This window comes from Hydra vulgaris, chromosome 12, assembly GCF_038396675.1.
Source record: "Hydra vulgaris chromosome 12, alternate assembly HydraT2T_AEP".
Taxonomy (NCBI): domain Eukaryota; kingdom Metazoa; phylum Cnidaria; class Hydrozoa; order Anthoathecata; family Hydridae; genus Hydra; species Hydra vulgaris.
Window position 1 is genome coordinate 15,017,614 of NC_088931.1, and position 14,059 is coordinate 15,031,672.

Consider the following 14,059-nt stretch of genomic DNA (forward strand, 5'->3'; position numbering starts at 1 on the left):
CCAGCAGAACTTTTCTGGAACGGTTCAACAAAAACAACAATGCCGTGGACCCAAATTTGGAAAAAAAACTTCACCTCCCCCGCATGTGGACCGACTCAAAACATCCTCTTTCGTTTTTTACACAACGGTTTATCTTCTGCGGCCTTGCTAGCCAAAAGCACAAGGTAGCAGATTGTCAAAATTAACAAATGCAAAACTTGTGGTAAAATCGAGGACAACATCCATATCTTTGCCTACTGTCCTCCTTCTGTTGAAATTTGGGAATATTTTAAACATGTATATAACTCCTTGACATCCCAAAACAACTTTTCTCCAATAAATTCGATTTTCTCGATTGAAACAGCGAATTTATTGGAGAAAAACCCTACTTCGCAGCTGCTGTTGACACTCACATGTTTAGTAACAAAAAAATTGAACCAATTCAGGGTAATAATTAGGAACATCAGGAGTATTACTACCTTAAAATATAATTATCATGTCCGTAGAAACACCGCTGACATTTTCTGTGAGTATTTTTGTAAAAAATACTCTGTGAGTATTTTTGTAAAAAATACTCTGTGAGTATTTTTGTAAAAAATACTCTGTGAGTATTTTTGTAAAAAATACTCACAGAGTATTTTTTACAAAAATGTAAGTATTTTTGTAAAAAATACTCTGTGAGTATTTTTGTAAAAAATACTCTGTGAGTATTTTTGTAAAAAATACTCTGTGAGTATTTTTGTAAAAAATACTCTGTGAGTATTTTTGTAAAAAATACTCTGTGAGTATTTTTGTAAAAAATACTCTGTGAGTATTTTTGTAAAAAATACTCTGTGAGTATTTTTGTAAAAAATACTCTGTGAGTATTTTTTGTAAAAAAACTAGAGTGTCCGTAACAGAGTTACGGACACTCTAGATAAGTTTTTATCTAGAGTGTCCGTAACGTAATGTGTATGTAAAAGTCCTGTAATTCTTTTTAAATTTTTTTGGATATAAATCCTTCTTTTACCTTATGAATCTTTCTTTAACCTATTTTAAAATTTTTCCTTTTTTTTAACCTAATCTAAAATCAAAAAACACAAAAAAGTCAAAAATCAAAAATACAAGTATGTAGTAAAATAAATAAAAATTTAAAAATGTTTATTTTTACGAACATTTGTAAAAACTTTATATTGTAAAACTACTATAATAGAAAACCTTAGTTAATGTAATTTTGAAGAAAAAATTGTAAATATTTATTATTTTGTAATAAAAGAAAAAAAAAAAAAAAAAAAAACCTTCAATTTAAACTATCAAAGGTAAACTTTTAATTTAAACCATTAAAGGTAAATCATTAAAGTTCAAATTGTAGATGAGATTTCATTTTTAATAAGGTTAGAGTCCTTTGTACATTGATCCACCACATGTTTTCCATTTCTTGGGTTCCTCTCCATCTAATAGAAAAATTGTTATTCTGCAACTTCTTTATAATCATCTCATGCGTTATGCTTAGATTGTAATACTTTCTCTAAAAAATTGCAAGTTTCGGTTGCTTTTTTTTTTAAGAAAGAATTTTCTAGATCGAGGGTACTATAAGAAACTTTGGTAGGAATTTTTTTAAAGTTAAGCTATTCCTTTTTTAAAATTTTGAACTCTATATTATCATTAGGTGTTGTCTCCTTTTGAAATAAAGCATTCCAAATCCAAAATTACCCCAGAAACAGTTCTAAAACGTGATGGCAATTTGCAAGCCAGAGAATCGTTTTCATAGATTTGGTTTCCTCAAGAGGAGTTTTGCTGCTCCTTTCTCACTCAAGTATTGAAAGCCTTTTAAATCTCAAAAATTTGGGTGACAATATTTTTCTTAAGATTCCATTCTTTTAAATCTTCTATAATTCCTCTACAGGTAGAAATTCCTGTACCAGACTGAATAGGTTTAAAAGATAAAATTTTTCTAAAACCAATTACTAAAACAGTTAAATAGTTGAACTTTTTACCAGATATTTGCTTCATGAGTTTCCCATCCAAGTGAAGAGTTAAATAATCTGATTTAAGTTTTGCTTTAAACTCTGAAATTATACTTATTGACATAATTTGCCTTTTTTGCTTACCTGCTTTTCTAATTGTATTTATTGAACTGTCCACTTCTTTAGCTTTAATACTACCTAAAAACATATTAACTGATTTTATTTAGTTAATAAGGACAGATACTTATTAAGAACAGATAACTTTTTGAATTCATTTTTTTCTTAAATAAAAATGTTCTTCCCTTCCTGACTATATTTGATGTTATTTTAAAGATATAGTCATGTTTTGTTTTCTACTTTTTTTACAACATAGAGCAAATTTTCAGCAATTTTGAATATATGTTTTCAAATAAATTAATTTTGGCCTAATTTTAACTTATTCGAGATCACTGTGCATTGTAGCCACAAGATGCAACCATTGGATATCTATACTTAAACATTATTACAATGCAGTATGTGATTATTAGGTTGTATCTAATCCAAGGTCAGTAATCACCTATGATTTGGCTGAAGTTGTAACAAAAGCTTATGTGCAGGCTTTTACAATAGCTAACATTTCTACAGATTTGTAACAAACTGTGTAGAAACTATTATCGCTAACCCGTTTCCCATGCCCCATTGTTCATGCCCAAGCTTTTAATCAGTCATTGGCACCAAGTCTGCCGCCAGGTTCAGCTTGAAGTGTATTGCCTATTCAGCCAATGAAAATATCTGATCATGGTAGTCAGCTATAATATATCTCATGTAGCAAGCCTAGAAAAATTAAAGTCGTTTTTAAAAGCTAGATCAAGAAAGTTCGTTAAAAGACATAAGTGATAGTGCACCCAAATACTGACTGACACTTCTGTTCAAAACAAACTAAATAAGATTTATAGAATAAAAATCTCAGTCAAAAAAGAAAAAGCATCATGAATCTCAAAGTAAAATCTTCATGACAAGATAAGAAAAAAACTTCATCTTGAAAGCGATAAAAAAAATACATATACATTTTAAACAGCAGTAACAGTGACAATACATTAGAATAACAACACTTAAATGAATGATCTTGTAGCTCTGTAGCCTTGCCACTAACATAAAGGAGGTGAACTGTCGCAAAATAAATGGGGATAGTTGTCACAGTTGCCTCAACTCTAGGTGACATTTTTTCAAACAATACGCCGCTAATCAAAATTTTCCTTATGATTGTATATATATGTTAAAGAGCAAATTTTTTTTATTTAAAATATTATTTAAAAAATTACAGTAAAAAATTTATATCTATCCAAATAAACATCTATAATCTAAAATATTTAATATATCAATACAGGTATATATATATGGACAAGTGAAAATTTTTTCTTTCCTATCAAAATAATATAAAAATTCCCAAATCTTGGATAGTAAAAAAAAAAAAACTGGTAGAGAAAGGTTCACTAATTTTACGAAGCGTCATTTTGATACTTTAATCAAAAAACCTGGAGTTAGTATTTTAGATCAAGCAACCAGTTACTAAGCAGAATGTTGCGATTCGAAGCAATGTTGGCATATTTACTCATTCTTAGCATATGAGATTTGGAATTAGAATAAAACAGAGATAACTACTGTAAAGAGACCTAAAAAAGTTATTGCTAAGAAAGGATTAATACAAGTAGGAGCCATTAAATCAGCTGATTAAGGAACATATGTAAATCTAGCATGCAGTAAATACTATCGGAAATAGCCTTTCACCTTTTTTTATTTTTCTTCATTAAAGCCTTAAAGATCATTTCTTATTTGGAGCGCCAACAGGAAGTGCGGAAAATGCCAATCTAAGTGATTGAATGAAAGAAAAAACATTTTTAAATGTTAGGTATGCAGAAATCGCGTTTTACGGAACCGAATTTTGTGATAAAATTATGTGCTACATTTTTTGAAGCCTGTTTTGAGTTAGCGTGGTGAAGACTTGTTTTGTTGGAAAACTTTTTAAAATTTCATGTCAACCTAGATTATTTTTAGGAAATAGAATAGTTAAACTTTATTACTATGTGGCTTAAGAATATATTAATTTATTGCTGAGTTTATTGGTGTCAAAAACTTTGTTGCACTTATGGGATGAAAACAATGTCAAAGATAAAATTACTAATTACTTTTAACTTTTCTTTTATTTTAATTTTTCATTTATCCTGGCAAATTACACTGAATATTTTTTTGTGGCATGCAGTCTATTTTTAGTCGCACTTTTGGTATCTAATTTTTATTTTATCCGGTATTTGTTATTTATTTAAACGTTGAGTGAGACAAAGGGGCCAGTTGATTATTTAATTTTATTTCATTTTTGATTTAGATGAATGAAAAAGTAAAAAAATAACAAAAGGTTTAATATGTTAGCCTGTATCTAACTTGAATTATAAACTTTTACTTTTTTTCATATAAAGTAAATAAACTATTTTTAATGTTTCCATACATTAACTTAAATTTCAAAGAGCTTTCTTCAGTATGGAAAAAGAAAACCCTTTTATAAACGAGTTGAGAGTCTAAAATGGTGCAGAGGTTAAAGAGACTTAAAATTAACTTTAGACTAATGAAAAAGTGTCCTATGGTAAGATTACCAGAATCACCTTTTGTGTCACAATATGGTAGTCGAAAAAAAAAAAAAAAAAAAAGGAGGTGAAGCATATAATTTAGAGTGTACACGTGCCCTTATGTAACGAGACAAAAAATTATTGTTTTTGGGCTTTAGTTGCTTATTGAGTCGGATACCTGTACAGAAATAATGGAATCATGGACTAACTAAAATATAATGGTACACAAGAAACATTTTATTTTATTTCAGCAGATAAAACCAAGTATAACACACCTTTACGAATGGATTAGATGCTAAACTCAGCGACAGAAAACCTAGCAACAAAGGTAAACTGTTTTTAACAAATAAAATGGAAAATGATTGTATTATATATTTTGTATTTAACAACAAAGCTCTAAAAAATTAGAAACCATTACATATTTTACCATTCCTTTTTTAAAAAAATTAATTTTCCCATTTTAGTTGATTTTTACTATGTTCGGATTTTTTTTATAAGTTTAACGGTTTTATTTTATTTATTTATTTTTTAATTACGGACACAGTGTAATAAAAATTACTATTTCATATAATTAAAATAAATTTAAAAACTAATTAAGAAAACTATTATTTATTTTTTCCTTTTTTAAAAAAACATGCTGTCTTTTTTTTTAAGACGCTGTATAAATTAAAAAAAATTTATAAAAAAAAAACTTCATGTGCTTTCTTTCAAAATATATGATAATTTTTGAAAACTTTTGTTTTTAAAAGTATTCACAGACATTTTATTGGCTTTTATACTCTCTAACACTACTAGTAAATTTTCTAAATCTCTTTCCAGACTATCTAAAATATTTACATTCTAATCAACTTATGTTATATAACTCAAAAGTTAGGCTTCCAAAACTTCTAGAGAATCTTAAACAGTATCTGCAATAAGGGCATATCTGTTATTTCATCTCACTTGCACGGTTTAGATTTTTTTTACCTCACCTAAAGACAAAGCTGAATTGCATGCTAAGAACTCTTCATCAATCTTATCTCTTGATTTTACTAATGACATCCTATCAGATATGGCCGACAAACAGGTTGATTACTCCATCCCATTTTGACCCTTATGAACAAATTTTAAAACACGGAGTGTCATAACATATAGAATAAAAAATAAAATAAAAAAAAAAACTTTTTTATTTTTTATTTTGGATGACTATATATACTTGCGCCACTTTTTAAACAATTGGCGCCGATATAAATTTATAAATCATTAACTATACAATAACGTCATAACAAAGAATAGAAAGTTTTTATCTATACCGATTGTGCGCATTTATTACTATTATTTTGGTTAACTGGTAGTATTTCAAAAGCGCACAAATTCGTTATGAAAATAAAAAAACGTGATTTTTAAAAACGATAGTGTTGAAGCCAATACACAGCAATTTAAAATTTGTTATACACTTTTAGATATCATACAGTTCACCCACTTTAAGCCCTGGCTATTTGTTAGGGATTTGTGCAAGATTAGCTAAGTTTCGTGGCCTACTATTATTCTTGTTAACCTCCTGCCATCGTGTCGGAGAGCTTTATATATCTACAAGGCATCGTGGTGTTTGACCTGCAATTTTTAAGTAAAACTTGATTTCATAAGTATTGATATTTTAGTTTATTATTTAAGAATAATATATTTCATAAAAGTTACAGATTGTTGTAAAACTATGGTTTGCTAAATGGTTCAAAGTCATATAGAAACGGAAAGAATCAAAGCTGAAGTCCTTCTGAAAGTAATTTTTGTTGATAAAGACAAGCCACTAGGTCTTAAGTTGTATATTTCACCAAGACTACTGGTTAATTTTTGGTATTCAAGATAATAGTTTGAGGAAAGGTCTACGGATGAGGCTCCCGCAGACTTTTTGAATACAATGAATTTCAAAACTTTTAAAACCTTCCAAAGTTGTCAACAACACATTAGGACTCACAGCAAAGTTGTATATCTGTTGACCATAGTTTAAGAAATTTAATTCTCAAAACAAAATATATGTTTTTTGTTTATAGAAATAAGTAGCAGGGTAGGATATTTATTTCCTTAAATAAGAACGTATTTCTTGATTTAAAGAAAAAATTTCCTAATAAAAATTTAATTTTGCCTTCAGTAAAATTTATTCAAGAAAATGTAGAGCGTGTGATAAGCTTGGAGAAGCTTCAGGAGCTATTTCAAATAAAGAATTCTCAATAAAAAAAACCATTAAAAAAATATGAGGGAGAAGAAGAGTGGATTCAAGGACATTTGTCTTATTGTTGCATAAGTGGAAATGACCTCAAAGATTAATAAGAAATCACTTTACAATACTCAAACTATTAATTTATCTATCGTAATTAGTGAAAGATAGGTACAACATATTTATTAAATTAATAAGCGCAGTAGTTCTTTTTGTGCAGGAACACACTAGGAAAGTATTGTTGAAAATTTAGCTGGATTTGACATCAGAATCTACTCGCATCAATGCTTAGAAATTGCTCTAAATTTAGTCAGAAAACGTGAAAAGCGTAAATTCGAACAATCGGCGCAAATATGTCTAAGAAGAAAAAATAAAAATTTAAAGATTTTTTTATATAAGTTTGGCCTCTACGCCACTCATTAACCACTCCGCAAAAAATTGGTTGTCGAAAAAATAATTGGCTAAGGTTGATCCTTTACTTGACATTCGTATAACTCCAGCTTCGGTATACAAGTGTATCTAAGTGATTTCTTGCTTAGACTCTTCTACAGCTTGTTGTCCGGACAAAATACCTTTTTTTGTCTTGCATAAGAGTTTTCCGGTCTGTCTTCTATACTTTCAAAACTATTTAACAAGTGCTTACCAATGTATTTTTTCCAGTCAGCTGGAAAGCGGCATTTTTTATTCCAATTTTCAAAAAGTATGGAGAGGATCTGACTCGTCTAACTATAGCCGAGGGGAGAATCCAGTATTTTTTGATGTTTGAGACGCCATAAATTTATATGTTTATACTTATATTAAATAAGAGTGTTTTGCAAAAATTGCGTTGATTGGAGTCTGGGAACAAAAAACTGGTAAAACACTTTTTGTACTATTCTTAAATAAATTTATATTCATCGATAAGTTCTAAATTTTTGTAAACTATTCTCTTACTGTTCAAAAATAATGACCTTATAAAATTTCTAACCCCTCAAATTAGTGGGGGTTTAAACTTTGTCATGATTTTACAAATTCGCTAAGAGATTATTGTATGATCTTCAAAATTTATCGATGAATATAAATTTATTTAAGAAAAGTACAAAAGATATTTATTATCTTGTTGCTCTCTAGTTTGGGGCAGTTGTGGCCATATATTTAGGGTGTTTTTTTTCCCCAGTCTCCAATTATCTCATTATTTCGGAAATCATCCGTAATTAGTATAGGTATAAATATATAATTTATTCTATATCTGGAGGTTAGCTTTTTCAAACATTAAAAAACGCAAGATCGTTCCCGGTTTCCGTCACATTACTCTTCTTACAATAAAAACAAGGAACTTGAGCCTTTAATTATCAAACAATTGAACTTAAATGTACAAAACTATTTTCTGATCATCAAAATGGATTTCAATTTTATTGTTCTAATGATGATTTGTTAACGGTAATAACTAACAGGTTTTATTTTGTATTATAAAGATGCAAAAAGGTTAGGGCTATTGCTCTGGGTATTTCTAAAATCTTTGATAAAGTTTGACATGCTGGTCTTCTCCATAAGCTCTCTTATTATTGTGTATCAGATAACATCTTAAAGATTTTTTAATCTTTCTTTAACAATCTTAGTAAACAAGCTGTTCTCGATAGACAGCACTCTTCTTCATTTCAGTAACTTCAGAGGTTCCTTAGAGTTCTATCATTGACCCCATGTTTTTTTTAAGTTTCATTAATGATTATCAAGAAATTCTCAGATCTAAGGTGATATTGTTTGCTGATAAAACTACCACTTATTCTTGTCTTGATAAAAAGCCAACACTCTCTAATTGCTTGTTGGGAGTATTTGAGCTTGAAAAGGATCTCACTTCTGCTAAACCATGGGGCATTAAGTGGCTGGCATACTTCAACTCAATTTTTTTCAGCTATTCAACAAAACTCAATTTTTTTCAGCTATTCGTTATCGCAATAATCTTCCTATATTTATGAACGGTAAGGTGCAGAGTGAGTCATCTACCCTTCGTATTCTAGGATTAACTCTTACTATATATATAATATAATATGAAATAATTTTCAAACAATTTAGAATTTTAGAATCAGTATTTTGCTTTTGAAATATAAAAAAAAAAACTTTAAAAGCTTACTGATATTTAAGTTATTAAACAAAGTGTTTATACTTTGTAATAAAATTTTATTAAATATATTATATATATAAATAAAGTTAATTAATAAAATTTAAAAAAAAATTTAATATGATGGTTAAACAAATAATCCGCCGAGCCAGATATTTCATGCTACTGGTACTTCAATAATGTCTACTCATTCATTAAGCTACAAGGGATGGCAAAAACAAAATAATTAAAGAATTCACAGGACCAACGATAAATGACTTCAAAATTTTTTTATCTCAAATTTGGAAATTGGTTGACAAATATTATCCTATTGGCATTTGATCTTGTGACTTAAAAATTCTGGAGCTCATTGAAAAAAGTATAAGAGAATCAGAAGCTAAATGATTAATCTGCAGTGTAAATTGTCATTGTTAAAGAAGTCAACCTACATTAAAATGAAAAATTTACAATATTGCAAGTAATACTATGTTTTATATGATTTGCAAGTGATGCTATATTTTCTTAGGATCAGTCAAAAATTAATAAAAATAAAGAATATCAGTATCTACTGAAATAATTCTGCCACAGTCCCACTCTACATAGTCTTTGCTAATTGATGTAGTGAATCTTTTCCGACAGTGTATAAATATATCTGGCATACAGATACGGGTAAGAACCAGTACCTGTATGCTAGATGCGGATTACTACCAGTATTTGTATGTTAACAATATATGAAAAGTTTCCAATGAGAGAGGTGTAGAATTTTTTTGTACTCAAAATTGAAAGTGGAAGCAGGTGATTTAGCACAGCTAGCTTACAAAGACCCTAAACTTTTCAAAATTTAAAATTCCAAAGTAAAAAGAGTCAAAGACCCTTTTGTTTAAAAACAAGATGTCAGTTAGTGAAGTCACAGGGTTTAAAAATTTGCGGTTTAATACAGTGTTCTAGGTCATTTCTTTGACTTTGCAGGGCTTTGAATTGGTAAGCAAATAAAGCTTCAAGCCTACTTCAAAACTGTCTTAGCTAATCACTCAACTTGTGGAAAAGAGACAAATATTCCCAGATCATATTAGAAAGACTGGGTTAGATGGAGAGGAATTTTAAAATGTTTCATTAAGATTCTTAATTGAGACGTAAATGAACATTAGAGTTCTCATACAGGGTTTAAAGCATAACAAGTTCAAGCAAAAATGATAAGTTAAAAAACTTTTCATTTAGTCTAATGTTCAAGATGTCAAATACAATCATTACAACATCAAACAGGAGATAGATCTATTGCATGTTGTAACAGAAAAGTATTTCTTCGCATTTAACTTAAAGTTTACTAATACTTATTTGGCATTGAAGCAGTTTCCTCTACTCACTCCTGCAGTTGGTATAATTTTTTAAGCAGGGCATACAGAATTTTACAATATATGATCAAAAATGGTAACTGGGGAACTTTCAGACTGTTAAAAAGTTATACAAATAATTTTAATTCAGAATTTTAATCTTGGTTTTTTTCCCAGACACATATTATGGTTAAAGATAATTTAGAGCAGAAAGAAAGGGCTCGTTTTTTTCTAAACCTCACAGAAAGCAAAATTAGACTCTCTGCTACAGCCTTCAAGAAGTGTGTTCTAAATCCTTTGCTATATCCATCCACTAGATAACACACCAGCTTCAGAAATCTTCCATCGATTAAAGCTTCACTTATTTTCTGGAAATACAAACCATTTTTATAGCATAGGTGATAAAATGCTCTCCAAAATAGAAACATCAGTTCCTATAATTATGTGTAATAAAGCTATAGGGTTTCATGCGCCAAAATTGCACATTGACCAAAGTTCCAGGTTGTCTTAAACTGTATTAATCAAAATGCTGAGGTTAGTTATTGTTTATAACAATAGACAAACACATTTCAAGATTTAATTGGAGACATTTGCATTTTTAGACTCTTCCTTTTTTATAAATATTTCATACTCAATTTAATCTTTAACAATACTTATATTATATTTGTAATTCATATGTATAAAAATACTACATTTTTGAATATCGAATCTGAATATAGTTTCCTATTTCTTGGAAAAATTAAACAGCTAATTAAAGTAAAAGTAATCAATAACTTTGAAACAACTATATAAGACTTTATGCTTACACAAGGCATTATTATGTTTTTTCAAGATTACAGAGTTAAATAATTCCAAAATATTTATCAAAACGTTTATTTTTATAGTTAGTTTATTAACTTAGTAACTATTGTTGATAAGAAAACATATTACCCATCAAATAAAAGCTTTGTCTATTGTGAACATTTTGAGATTTTCAGAGTTCTTAAGTTGTATAATAATCTTGGAATAAAACATGATTGAATAAAATATTTTTTGCTTATAAATGTAAAAGTAGTGGACTTTGGTGTTTTTACAAAAACGCGTTTTTTCTTGAATCCCGTCAAAAATTTTCCTTGGTTTTATTTTCTTAAAACAGACATCAGTTCGAACTGAGAAAGATATGACATGACCCTGAATCTAATTACTATCTTTTGGGTGAGACCAGAATAGTTTGGTCTCACCCAAAAGTAGACTACCTTTAGTTAGTAATTGTCTCACCCAAAAGGTAGACTCTCTTAGGTGAGACCAGTCAAATAAAAGAATTTTTTTTTTTGAAAATAAACAAAAACTATATCTAAAAGAAATATCAACTATTTACTTTTAAGTAAATATAATGCTTAAACAAACAAAGAAAATTAAAAAGATTCAGAAATTAAATTATTTTCCGAGATGATTTTGTAGTAGTAAAAAAAATTTATTATAAAATACAAAATAAGAATCTTTAACTTTTAAACGAAAAAAAAGGCCATATGTTAATGATAAAATAAAAGACCATAAATAGCAATATATTATTTATATTCGTAGATACATAAGCATGTGGTGGTTTTCTGTGTCTCTTTTTTTTTTCCTTTTATTTTTAGTATTAATATTTGTTTATTTTCTATGCAGTTAAAAACTTTGAAATTTTTTATTAAGAACCTACGTTTAATAAAACCATCTTTTAATAAAACTAGTCTTGTTTCCTTTTAAACTTAATTTTAATAGTTTTTTATATTGAACTAAAAAAAAATCATGGCGTTTGCAATGTTCACACAAAATTTAATATTGTTTTAATAGGATTATTTATTTAACACTAAAAGAGTGTAAATTTTTACGAAACTCTAGTAAAATAATTTAAATTCTTCGCAAAAACCCTGAAAATTTACAGGAGTAATGTTAAACAAGGTAAAAGTTACATTACGTTTAAATATATACACTCCTAGTCGGCGCTTACGGGGACAAGCTTTTTTGTTCCCTTTTTATTTTTGCTTTTTTCCTTTTTCCATATTTTTTTTATCATAAATATAATTAGTTTTTAATTTTTATCATATTTTTTTTTATTTATACATATTTAAATTTATTTTTTTGTTACTAAATTATGTTTTTTTTTGTTATATAATATATAACAAAAAAAAACATAATTTAGTAACATTGTTATATAATTATAACAAATTGTTATATAATATATAACAAAATATATTAAAATATATAAATATATGTATTGTTATATAATATATAACAAAAAAAAACATAATTTAGTAACAAAAAAATATGATAATATATTATATTTTATTTCATTTTTATTTTCATCCATTTACAAAAATGATTAATTACGGTAATATAACCATATTCAAACTTTGCCGTAACCCTAACCCTAAGCTTGATCTTAATGCTTATCCAAACCAAACCCTCAGTCGATGTAGCAGAACTCCACTGCGAGTTAGGCTGTTTTATAGTCGATGTATGTACTTTTCGTTCTCTGTAAAAGTAATGGGTACACTAAAATGTCCCTGATTATGCTATTGTCCCCGTAAGTGTTCGTTTTTTTGTAAAATCTGTCCTCGTAAGTGTCACAGTAAAGCTGTTTATTGCAGCTTAAATCATTTTATTGGTTTAGTTATATTTTTAATTAGTATAGTCATTCGGTTAACTACTTTACTTAGTTATTCAACCTATTTTGCTGAGTAGGTACAACAGTTTTTCAAACTAAGCATATTACTGTCATACCATTTTATTTTCTGTCACTATACTGTAATTATCAAATTTTTTACAATACCAATTACAAAATTTACAAAGAAATTTTAAACTTTTTATTCTAAAACAGTAAAGTTCAAAACAAAAAAAAAAATTCGTAATATCAATTTAATAGTTTAACATTAATACATAATTGTAATATAAAAATCATTTTAATTTTTTTTAGCGGTTTAAGTTTAAAAATATTTGGTAATAAATAAATGCTCAAATAACTGTAAATTATATGACTTTTAATCGAAAGTATATACCTTTAAATTAATGTTCTATACTTTTGCATATATTAGTTTGTTAAAAGCTCCAATTGCACCGTGCTATTTAATATTTATCAGAATATTATCTGAAAATTGTACTTTTCATAAACGATATTTTGTCTTGAGAAATAATTTTAATAATTTATTATGACTTATGTTAATTTTTTGATAAATAAAATGTTAATATGGTTTAATAAATAAAACATTTAAGGGGCGTAATTGAATAATTCTAATCGAACTCTGTCGAATGTTTTTTTTTAAATTACGAATAGTTTTTTGTATGAAACATAAATAAGTTTTACGATATTTGCTTTATATTTTGAAAAGAGTTTCAGATCTTACATCCATGATGGGTCATAATGTATATATATATAGTATTTAACCATAATAGTATAATCTAAAGAAGTCACCAATAAATTCACAGAAATTGATGAGATTCATGTATATGAAATAATTAATCAATCTTAAGTTAAATTTGATTGATTATTTCATATACATGCAACATTTTATATCTTGAGTTTTAAGTGTTTTTCATGCTATCATTTTTTATTTATTTATTTGATAAAATAAATCTGATAACTAGAACAAAAAGTTTAAACATTTACTAAGAAATGCTAAAGGTCGCGTGACTGATTAAAATTTAGCACTTTTATAAGTCACCCATAAACGTCAACACTTATAAATATTTTATGAACGTTTATAAACGTCACAAAAAGTAGACTGCTTAAATGTCACTCGTTGAAAAATATTGAATTCTATATCATGCGTAAATATATATACTTATATGCATGTTTATATATATATATATATATATATATATATATATATATATATATATATATATATATATATATATATATATATATATATATATATATATATATATATATATATATATATATATTATTA

General features: G+C 27.3%; 1 protein-coding gene across 1 annotated transcript in view; it reads right to left on the reverse strand.

The window, feature by feature from the left end:
- LOC124807958 (adhesion G-protein coupled receptor G2) overlaps positions 1-13,267 on the reverse strand; it is a 110,430-nt gene extending 97,163 nt beyond the window's left edge. Inside the window, exon 1 of the mRNA XM_065812295.1 lies at positions 13,148-13,267. The gene's annotated coding sequence lies outside the window, so the exon portion shown is untranslated. The remainder of the gene's footprint in view (positions 1-13,147) is intronic.
- Between the last annotated feature and the right edge of the window lie 792 nt (positions 13,268-14,059).